The following is an 11,674-nucleotide window of genomic DNA, read 5'->3' on the forward strand; positions in this document are numbered from 1 at the left end:
CGAGTGGGAGTGCCTGATGACCTTTTGTAATCTTGGAACTCAGAGTTAAGGCCGCGCGAGCCGAGGCTGGTCAGACCAGGCGACCGTGGCCTTTATTAGCTAAGGGCCCCGGGCTCGGAATTCGGATTCTTTACAACCCTCCTAGGAGCCACGCGGCCAAGTAGGCCGGAGTTGCCTTTATTGCGGTACTATATGTTTCGGTAACGAGTCAGTGGGCTAGGCCGCCTATCGTCATCCAGCCCAAAACAAAACTTCTGGTTGTGGTGGTCCTCTCCCAACTCGCCGCTTCCCCGGGGTCAGGGGCGGCGTGGGCTTTTTCCTTTCAAGATGCTCCATGCTAGTGAGATGATTTTCGAGAAATCCACGATATGTGGAACAACGTAACAGCAATTGAGGGCTCAACCAGCAAACCAAACCAAAATCACGCAATGACTGCTGTATGCCATGAGCACAGGTGTCTGGAGTGCATGTCCTCTCGCCTTGGTAGTATATCCCTATGCCTGCTATCTGCGGTCCTTCATCTTCCCCTCCCAAGGGAAGTTTCACAGGGAGGACTTAGGCTCTTTTCACAGGATAAACTTTACGCTGTTCAGCTTCTCGGGTCGATCTTGAGTCTCCCTGTAGTTGCTCCCACGTTATCGCTCTCGATGTGAATTCTTGATGAGTGCCGACATATCACGATGCTCGCGACTTACTTCGGAATATGCCTATACCTCTAAGCAATCTCCTCCCACGTGCCGTAGCCTTCTTCTCGCCACTTGATGAGTCCTGAATGCCCACTGCAGGATTGGCATCGTGCTCTCGCACATCTTGGATTTCAGTTTCGACGCGAGGCCGAACAAACTGGCGCAATTCCTTGCGCCTCACACGACGCTGCGAACGAGCCCCCTGTGACGCTAGCCAATATACTGCCAATTTACCGAGAAAGAATGGCACTGTCAAGTTTCCTTGCTCAACTGCCTTTCTCGCAGCTTCGAGTTCATCTTGTACTGCAAGGTTATCAGAATGTTTGGCATCGCTAGCATCTTCTTCCACAAGTAGGCTCTTGAAAAAAACATCAAGCTCCGCTACGCGTATGAGATCATGCTGAGAGGGAGGAATACTATCGTGAGCACCACGATGCGAAGCCGCTGCGCGCCGGAGTGTGAATTCGAACGCTGGCTTGAAAGTCTTCACCCGGCCGTGAGGCGCGGCAAGGTACGGCTGTAGTGCACGCGCAACTGAATCCTCATTTGCCATGGCACGCCACTCGCGAGCAACGACACTAAGTAGGGTGGGTGTTTCAAGGTACCGCTGACATGTGAGGTCTATCCTCGCCTCCCTCACGCGCAGCAGACGCGCACCGACTTGTGCCCTCTTAAATGCAGGAGCTCCCCTTCGGAGCGCAATGGTACGACGAATGAACGTCTGTTGTTGATATGCTCCGAGAGTGTTTTCATCTGATTCGCCCTCGCTCCGATCATCTTCATCAGCATCAAGCCAAGCACGCTTTACCTTTGGTCGTCCCTCCGCGTCAGCGCCAGCTCTCTTTGTTGGCGAGCGTTGCGACCTCGGGATTATTTGTTTTGGCGGAAAGGCAGTGGCCACCGCCATAAAGACGCGGCGGCTTTTGAGTCTTAGACAATTTCCCCTAGATTCCATCACCAAAGATGCGCGCCGTAACAGCCATGCCGCAAGATCGGCTCGACTGACAAGGGAGATAAGGTGCATCAAGGCATGACCACCCCGCTGGCCTTGTAGTGGCATGGCTGCATCTAGCATTTTTCTGGAAAGCGCGAGAATCTGAGTGTCACATGCACCTGGCAGGGTCGTTTCTACGAGGAGGCCAGGATCCGTAATCTCTTCCATGTGTGATGCGATAGCCACAGTAGTGGTGCTGTCGTCGATCCTGAGTTCCGCACCAAGGTCACTCTGATCTGTTGTAGTATGCACTTCCTGGATTATCTTACGACTAGGAGCAGGTTGTGACACACAAAGTAACAAAAGATCTCCAGACACGCAGGCCGCCGCGCGTCCATGCTCCGAGTCAAAGCGAAGCTTGCCAATGCCCACGTGCTTCATGCCACGTGCTGTATGCGAGGTTGCGCGCTGGACATGCTTTTGCTCGAGTCGCACGCGACTCAGCAGCCATGCGAAGAATGAATCGTTACCGCTGAAGCCCTGGTTACCGACCTTATTTGCTTTCACTCCGGTGGACGTGCCCCTGACATCACATGCAGAGTCACGACATATTAATAGTGCGACCAGAGCTCTCGGTATGGTGAGCTTGGCAGTAGCTTGCATGCGCCTTTTGGTAGAAACTTCACGTGCAAGCTGATCCGCTTCAGCCAATGAGATCAGACACCCATGCAGCGCAGTATGCCTCTCTGGGTCGGTTTCTGCTGCATCAGATAGGCCACTCAGATAGGCAGACACTTGCTTGTAAGACTGCGTACTGGGCGGTTGCCTCGCGGTGGACTCCGGTTGGACTTCATCATTGACCAGTGATTGGTGAGCAGGATGCGAGCCCAAGGCACTCCCCGAAGCAGCCTTAGAGGCTTCAGACGCGTGAATAATCTGATGTTTCGATTTGAGCTTCATGAAATCGCGATATTTACCATCGAGTTGCGTTGCGTGAGCTTCTAGTAGAGTCTCGACTTCTTGGCAGACCTCAGCCGCCCATCTAGAGCTTTGAGAGGTACTAGCAATCTCCGCGGATGGGGGCGAGGCTGGAGCATAGTGGACCTTAATGAAGAGAGAATCATGTGAATTCTCATTATTCCTATACTGACGCTGCTGCGCCTCATTCGGCGAGTGGAAAGTAACAAGGCGCTCGCCAGTACGCATGTCTTCTTTGGAGAGGACACGCCTCCGAGCAACTGAGCAGTGGGGAACTGCACACACAGAAGGTGGGAGACGGCATTGACACGCGTGTGTGAGGACCAGGCCACGCCAAAGTAGCCAAGGGTGCAGTTGATCTTCATTTAGTCCTTGTAAGTCATTCTTGGCGTCATCGTCGCTGGTCGAACCTATGGGATCACGTGTCAAGGACACAACACTGCGAAGTCATTCAACCAAAGACACTTTCTACCTCCTAGCGAGGTGTCTCAAATAACGGATGCGAGATATTACAGCATCGAATGCATTGGCACGACCTTGTGGTCTTGTTCTCTCCGCGTGCGCTCGCAGGGTCAGTATGGATTGATCAATGTCAGTAGACTGGTGGTTTGCAGTCAGAAGTCCCGATCCCTGCACTGTCCTGCTGGTTCTCTCCAGCCATGGTAACAAGCGCATCAGCCGCTTTCTTGCTCGATTGCACCACAACACTTTGGCTTTCAAGACCCTATCGATCCGGATTGCACGAAATGCTTGTACCGCGGCTTGAATTGCTTTACGAGCCAACCTTGCATCAGCGTCCTGTGACATGAGAACGCGAGCTAACGTGGCACCATCCATATGTATTTGGCCATCGATACCCTCTTGGGTGACATTGCTCTTATTTTGCAAGTCTCGAGTCTGCACGAATGCTTGTTCTTCGTCAAACAAATTCCCGCGGCCTGGACTGATCCAGAGCGCAGCTCCATGGACAGCAGCGGGGATCTCATTCACATCAATAGCGTGGCGTTGAAGCATTACTGTCGCGCGCTCATTAATTCGTTGATGTCGAAGTTCATCGGGTGCCGTTGAGAAGTCGATTATAAACATGGCAGTCTTCGCGGGCCACACAGTTTGACCATCGGAAGCCTCGCGAAGTAGCACCTTTTTGATGGAGATAGATCTAGGTGCCGCGATGAGTTTTCTGATATCATTCCCCCACGTGGATAGGGGAAGAGGCTCGGCTTTTAAAGGTGTGTCAAGATCAGCAGCGAAACGGAGAGCGGCAAAGTCAGCTATAGATTTGGGCTTGCTGTCTCGCGTTCTCCCTCGCAGAGCTGCACGAGCGCCAAGAACAGATGCGACACCTGCGACTACTTTGCATCTCTTTGCCTTCAACGCAGCAACCCCAGCGCGACGTCGTCGCTTGTCTGTGTTCTCAGCGCAAACAAAACCATTTGAGGCCACTCGATCAACAATACGAACGGTCACTTCGGCCACAGCAAGTGTGGCTACAGCACTTGCAGTGCCTCTGAGGGACTCTAACGTCACATTTGCGGTATCCAGGGAGGTTACCGACAATGCTCGAAGCTGCCACCTGCTTCTACGTGGCTCTAGCCTCAAACCAGGATCTAGTGGTATTGGTGCACATCCGAGTGCGCCCAACAGCTGGCTTGCAACGCCCGAAAAGCCAAAAGCCGACGTATTTGTCCTCACCGTCGCGCCAGAACTGGGATTATATGCACAGAAATGGAGAGTGGCATGCCACAACTCAACAGACACAACCCACGGCCCTCGAAGCCCCTCCTCTAATATCGCCTTACCAGCAGTCTTAGAAGTTGATATGACCTATGGCAAATATCCCCATCAAAAAGATGCAGGTCACCACCAAAAAAGGGACGCTGTCTTTGCCCGCTGCGCGCGGGCAGTGTCAGAACAGGGATTGTAACAGCATGTTTCACAATGAACTGGGGCTGGCAATCATGATCCCACCAACACCAAGCTCCCTCCTCCAATCCCGGAGCCGCAGGCAGTGGCTCGTCGCGCTCACCACTCTCCGACCAAGACATGACGAAGTTATGGTCACTAGTGGGCACTAAACGAAGGTGCATAACACCAATTTCTGTAACAAGGATGCGAAGCTGCGGCAGCGCTGCCATGGCAACCGTCCTGGCCATATGATTGAGAAAACCAGCGGCAATGCGCTGGGAGGCATGCAACCTAGCCAAAATTGCTACTGCCGTTGCAATTGCAACACGGGAGTCCCGGGAGTTGTTGATAGCCGTTTGTGCCTTGACTGCCAATTTTTCGGCCGAGCGCTTCGCCACGCCCGCTTCGCCTTCTAGGCGGGCTTGCAAGGCTTCAGCACCTTTTGAATGGGCCTCTTCTTTCGACATGAGTGAGTTTTCCACACGAATGGTCCGGGATGTCAATTCAGCCGGGGTCGCTCGAGATACTGCAATAAGGAAGTCAGCGCGAGTATCGATTGCAATGCGGGCGGTGTACTCTTCAACCGACGTCGACTCTGAAATCAGCCTTGGCACCATCGGAGAAATGATGCCTGGTATCCAAGGGGATGTGGATTTGGCATCAATCTGACCAATCTCACTAGGCAGCGCGACTAAAAAAAGTGCCTGAATAGATTCGCCGCCGCTTGCAGCCTCGATCTTGATCAAATGCTTCCTTATATCACGCAAAAGTCGCGATGTACTCGTCAATTTCAATGGAGGTGATGCGTTGCGCACCCAGCGCTCGAACTTGATAAGCGCGTCATCTGCTCGCTTGATGTGTAGATGGCGACGCGCTTGCAAGAATCCTGGTGGCCGTCGACAAGCGGTGTCTTCATCTGTGATTGAGAGACGGCGCCATATAAACTCACAGAGATCTGCACGACGTTCCGCATGTAATATCCCAATGTCGGGGATCCCTCCACCATTCGCAGGATCCTCCAAGGAAGAGTCCTCAGGTGAACTTATTTCCTCTTGGTCAAAATTGTGTCGAGCGAGGCAGGATATGTGGCGTGTCGGATCTCCCTGTGTTGGGGCCGTAGCACCCCCAACAGTGGTCGACCCGTGATTATGGCAGCCTTTCCCAGAAGGCGCCGCGCCGGGCCTCTGCGTGCCCCTCCTGCGAGTTTCTCTGAACTGATTCTCCTGAGCCGACAGACATGTTAGTGCTCGCGCAGCCCCTCTGATCACAGGGACCAGTGCACGCTCAGGTAAGTCCAAGCTGAGAGTTTCACCCAAAAATCGCGAGCCTGCTGGACCACCTCTTCCACCTGCAAGAGTGACGCGGTAGCCACCTTTCGGGTCGGTCAGCAACGCAAGCTGAGCTGTCCGCGCCGAGACTCGAACGTTATCCTCGCAAAAGACAGGCCCACGGAAAGTCTGAGCATGGCGCTCATGGTAGATCATACGAGGGCGTTCGTGTGCCAGGGGTGCGCGCCACCATTTCCGCTCAGGTCTTGTTAACTCTGGGTCGTCGCCTGACGGTCTCCCCTCGCTCAAATTGGTGTCCTCTCCAGGAAGCACAAGGTCAAGCCGGTTCACCACAATGTGCAAGAGCTCGGAAGGATATTTACAGACACTTAAAGCACATAGAAGCTGTGCAAGCTCCACGAACAGACCATCTGCTGCAAAACCGCGGGCCATTACTGAGAATGCCACAACCAGAGAATAGATTAGACCTGTCACAGAATCATAGCCTTCGAAGCGGAGATCACCCCATGCGTCATATACGTGCATGACTAGGGTGCGGTTTGCAACCCGACAAGTTTCTCGAAAGACCTGTATTATCAAGATAGTAGCACGTTATGATTTCCAAATTGGGCGCAGGTAAAAATGGAGCACGAGCGCACCGCGCTGAAAAGATCGTTTCGCAACCCAAGCATCAAGCCACCATCGACCGCAGGGTCTCGCAAAAACGACGGTGTGAGACCATTCGTCTGGCTGGTCCGGAATCTGGCTGTGCTCTTCCCCGTTGTACACTCCACCATCTAGACCCCCCGCTTCTTTGTCACTATCGCCGAAGTGCAAACGGCGCAGTAGGGCCTTGCGTCGTCGCGAAAACATGATCCGACCGACACGGAGCACGCCTGTGAACACATCGAGATGAAGCTCAGAGCAGAGCACATCGGCAACTTCCTTAGCAACCGCCAAGCGCGCCCTCGCACCATTCGCCAGTGTTCTTCTTACCAGTACTTTTGGTTTCATCAAGTCATCGGTAGAGACAAATCTACTTGATTGGCAGCTTTCATCATTTTTTTGCAAAGCACGGCGTCGTCTGTTCCATTCACACATAGACATAACCGCCTGCGTTCCAAATGCAGAAACTGGTCCCAACGCACAGTACTGCCTGGCAAGTTCCGACCGACCTTTTGCTTTCACTATGTCTTGTATTTCGGCTGGTGCAATTGGCACCTCTTCGCGCTCTAGGGGATGGCATGCGCGTTCTGCAACTAGCAAGATCGTACCAAGGGCTGGGTCCTGACGTACTGTGATAACAAAACGCTTCCTCAACGCGCACGTGACTTTGGCACTATCCTGAGCATCCCCCCCGCCCCGAGCTAGATCTGCGGCAATCTTCAATGAAACTTCGTCCTGCGGGACGCGGACGACCATGACACGTCGGTCTGTTGCGTTCCACGCCCGCCAAAGCGGCCGGACTAACCGTTCCGTAGCCGTCGTCGCGACTCGCCATTCAAGCAAACGAAATGTCAAGTCTCGCTTTCCATGCCGAGGGCCAAAAGCTGCCACTCTCCTGAGCGTCAGCCGATTAAGAAGCACTTCGATTGCAACTGCTCGACGTGCTGTCGCACGGACTGCAGCAGCTTGCACTTCTTCCTGGAAAAGCGCAGAGCGCTCGTAAGCTTCTCGTGCGCGTTCAAGTTGCATTGATCGCATTCCAGACCTCATCACACACCCGACCATCTCCACTCTTGATACACAAACGGCTGAGCGAGCCGCTGCTTCAACGATGCGGGAACGCGCTTCTTGGAGTTCGGCTGCCCGCTTCATTCGCAATGCTTTCCAGTTTGCGCCGTTTTCAAATGGATCATATGACTGTCGCCAGTCATCTCTCAGCGCAGCGTCAGGCGCGTCGAAAGCAAGGATCTCCGCGCGTGACCAGGATAGCGCCCTGTCTGCATCCGCAATCGCCTTCAGGTGCGCGCCCTCGCTCAGGTGACTACAACGCGGAATAGATGAGTATTAAGGGTCACATGCTTTTTAACTAGCGAATTTAGACGCGGTATAGCCTCTGGGGAGGATATGTGAAAGGTGCCGTCGCATGAGAGCCTCCTCGAAGATCATGCTCGCCAGCTCAAAGCGTGATTGTGAGAGCTCGCATTGGTCCGCAGAGGCTGCTACTGCAGCCACTGCTTTACTCCAGAGACTGAAACAGGCTTTTTGTCGTCGTCTTGCAGTGTGTAGTTTCTCTTTGAATGCTTTTTCCTCAAAAATGGGTTCCCAGCGATCTCGCTTCTGAGGAGTATCTCCCAGGATCGAGTCTGCCTGTGAAACAGGTCGCAGACGTGCGAGTCGTCCTATCTCGTCACGATCTATTGGATCGGGGTAAAGGGTCACAGCACCTCCAACATTGGCCATTTCCGCTTCAATGAGCCGGTCTCGAAACTCAGATTCTTTAACCTCCACTGCGCATGTCTGTTGTGTCACTGGATTATAACACGTCACAAGCAGCGTTTCCGGATGTCTGATCCAGAGAACACGTTCTGCGCTTTGTTCACTGTGTTGGTTGGCTCCGTCAATACAGGGTGCACGGTCGTGCCGCAGACTTCCAGTCGCAGGATCGCGGCTAAGAATTGGTCTGACAACCTTGCTCGGAGTCAAGCTTGCACTTTCATAACTATCGAAATTAGGCCGCTCAGAGAGATACTGCCTGGAAGAACTTGTAACACGCATACGGTGGTCCAGGGAATAGACGAGAAAAAAACATCGATCACCGTCCAGATATCCAGTTGTGATATGAGCGGGTGCCGTGAGCTTGTGTGCTATTTGAGATGATGCGGCATTCAGGGCAAAATTGACGACAGCCTTGGCAACATTGAGGCACATGTCACGCCGGCTACGTCGCATTTCAAATGACGATCCCAGCATGCGCTTGTGCTTTCGAGCAGATCGGCGTCCATGAATCCCACGAATATAGCGCTCGAGAATTGCAGCACATATTTCGGCACTGTACCGCCGCTCAAGGAGAAGTTTTGCTCGATGCGCGTCAACAGCAATGCGGCCTGCACCTCTTAGCTCTGAGGCAAGTTCCAAGAGGCTTGCCATCTTAATTGGTCGCATTCTAATAAGACCACGCGCCGTTTCTCTGCGCAAACGAGCTGCGATCAAATCCCGCCTCGCTTTGCGGCGCTCTCCATCTTCCTGGAGTCGCCGCTTGAACCAATATGTTCGTGTCGCTGGTCCAGGTATGCCAACGCCCTTCCATTTGCCCCCCTCCGCCCGACAAAACACGCCATTAATGATACCCTTGAGCGATGCTCTGGACTGCTGCACGACAAGGGCCGCCTGCAGTTTTTCATACTGGGCCCACACTTCTCTCTCTGGTTGGTTGGTGCTCTCCTGCGCATCGCTCTCGTCATCGAGGCTGTCGCCCACATCGTCACTGTCATGGTCGCTCCCGTCTTCGTTACCACTCGCGGATTCGGAAGGCCATACAAACGTGCGTGTCTCTTCCTCTATTCTAGCGACAGCGCGACTCACGCGTATCGTATCCAAAACAGTTACATTTCTGTTGGCATCGCCGGCCTGGGCATGTAAAGTCTGGTATTGCATTTTTAAAAAATATGCACACGGATCTTGTACATCAAAATTCGAGCCAAGGCGCATCTCACCTTCCCACGATATCAACGCACCTTGGACATGTCGCTTCACGACGTCAGTTGGGGTCCCAAATGGTGCTGCTACGTTAAAATTTTCCTTGGATCTACGACCCGGGACTTTGTTGCGGGAATCGCAGGCATCGAGAAGGGGCTCGACTGAAACAGAGGCAAGCTCGCATCCTTTTACTGCTTTACTCTTCGAAACTTTGGGCCTTGGCGATTGATTTTGTGCTATGAGTCTCGGCACCGAAGCAGGAATTTCTAGGAGCGGATTCTGTTGTATAGCCTCTCTCAGTACATTTGCTAACATGAAAGGGTTGTTAGTGAGAGGGAAATCAGGCCCGACGCAGACCCGCAAAGGGGCTAGAGAGTCTAACCAGTTGAGATCCTTGGTCATTTTCATGAGATAATTTTCGCCATCGTAGAAGTATGCTGGTGGAGGAGGATCATCAGCTTGCACACGAGAGCGCACCGCATGTTCCAGCTTGGGTAGAGACTTTGAGCCCCGGGTTTCGATAATGCTAATACCACCATACGTTTCTCGTTCAGCACGGGGGGGTAGTTCGCTTACAAGTACGCGGCGTTCCATCGCCACTCTTGGTTTTGCGGCATCATAAGCCTGAATGGCAGCCTCGCGGCTACCATAAACCCCAAGAAATTTGGTAATTTGCGCACGCTTTGCTGGCAGAACACCCCGTTGGTATTTCTTGAAACTCGAATACACTGCTGGAATCGGCCCCCACAATTGGCGCCCCTCCGACTCTATCGTAGCAATCCAGATGCGCCCTTTATTGATGGACATCTGCCCTGCACCAGCAACGATGCGTCGTTGTCGAGCATAGTACTCGCGCCACGCGGTTAGAGTTTCCACGCACTCAACACCAGAGACTCGCAACTGATCCAATAGGGCAAGAACAGATCTTGTCACGGAAAGAGCTCTAGCAAACACAGCTTGCTTCCGGTGTTGAGACGGCTGAGGAGAATCACCCGAGGCCCAACCCTTATCCGGTGCGAACACTTCCACCCTAGAATTGGAATCTTCTTTGCTTCCGGAGTCTTCGAGGTACTGCTTTTTGGTATGATCTGCTGCCAAACATAATTTCTGAAGCAGCACCTCACGTGCAAGCACAGCATGGAGAGCAGCCATGTCCAGCACCTGTTCGCGCTCCTCTCGCTTTTTTACCCACTTTTCACGCTCGGCAACAGAAATGTAATAGTGGCGTCCCTTGCATTCCAAGGGACCCCTAGTGCAGCTCAGGCCCACCCAGCTGTGACACAACGGCGGTACATCGGTGGCACTCACAGTGGTTGCCACTACACGGTTGATTCCAAACCCCAGCGCTTCAGTATCTTTTGCGGTAACTTGCATGGTGATATTGGGACTTTCCTGCGGGATATTTGCTAGTTCTCGAACCAAACTTGGAACCTATTTGTATTGCGTGTCGAGGCTGCAAAGCGGAGAGACAAAAAAATACCTCCCCAAATCCTGGCAAAATGGCTGCACGCTCCCTAAATGCCGGTAAGATAGATGCCTGTATTGTGAAGAGATGAAGTGCATCCGGCGTTTGCTCCGCACATATACCTCTTCTTCTTCAGGACGAGTTTTTTGCTCCTCTCTTGCGCAGTTATGTTCCAGGCGTTCGAGCCCTGCGAGTCGTTGGCCGAGTTTAGACAGAGTTTGGAAATTGCCATCGATCAGTTCAGAATCGACATTTGATGGAGAGGCTTTGTCCTTATTTGGAGCGCTTGGGGAACTTTGCATGCCTAGTTCCTGAGCCGTTATCGCCAATTCCGGTGTCTCTTTCAGAGTTGCTTGAAATAGAAGAAGATCATTCTCATTCTTGAAACAAGGTACGCCATTAAAATGTCCCGAACGATTGAATCTACCATTGACCGCGCGTGTAGCCGAACCACTAACGATATAGGAGTTGTGCGTGGCTCCCGATTTAGCGTCCAATGCGGACGCATGCGCTCCACCAGTGCACACAAAGAAACCTGGATGCGAAGTAGCACTCTCGATTATTCCACCACCTAGGTCTGTCCACGCCCCCTCGTGGAGTGGTCCTCCGATAGCAAAAGCCCCGTGGTAAATCACACCGCCTAAATGAAAAACGAATTCACATTCTGCATTGCTGGTCACATGGGGAACGAACCTACTGCACTGCTTGAGTTAAGAACGACAGGAGCACCTATGATCCACGCCTTGATCAGACCATCTACCAACATATCATCTTTTGAGATCATCGGATCATTACT

Source organism: Aureococcus anophagefferens, assembly GCF_000186865.1.
Source record: "Aureococcus anophagefferens unplaced genomic scaffold AURANscaffold_47, whole genome shotgun sequence".
Classification (NCBI taxonomy): domain Eukaryota; class Pelagophyceae; order Pelagomonadales; family Pelagomonadaceae; genus Aureococcus; species Aureococcus anophagefferens.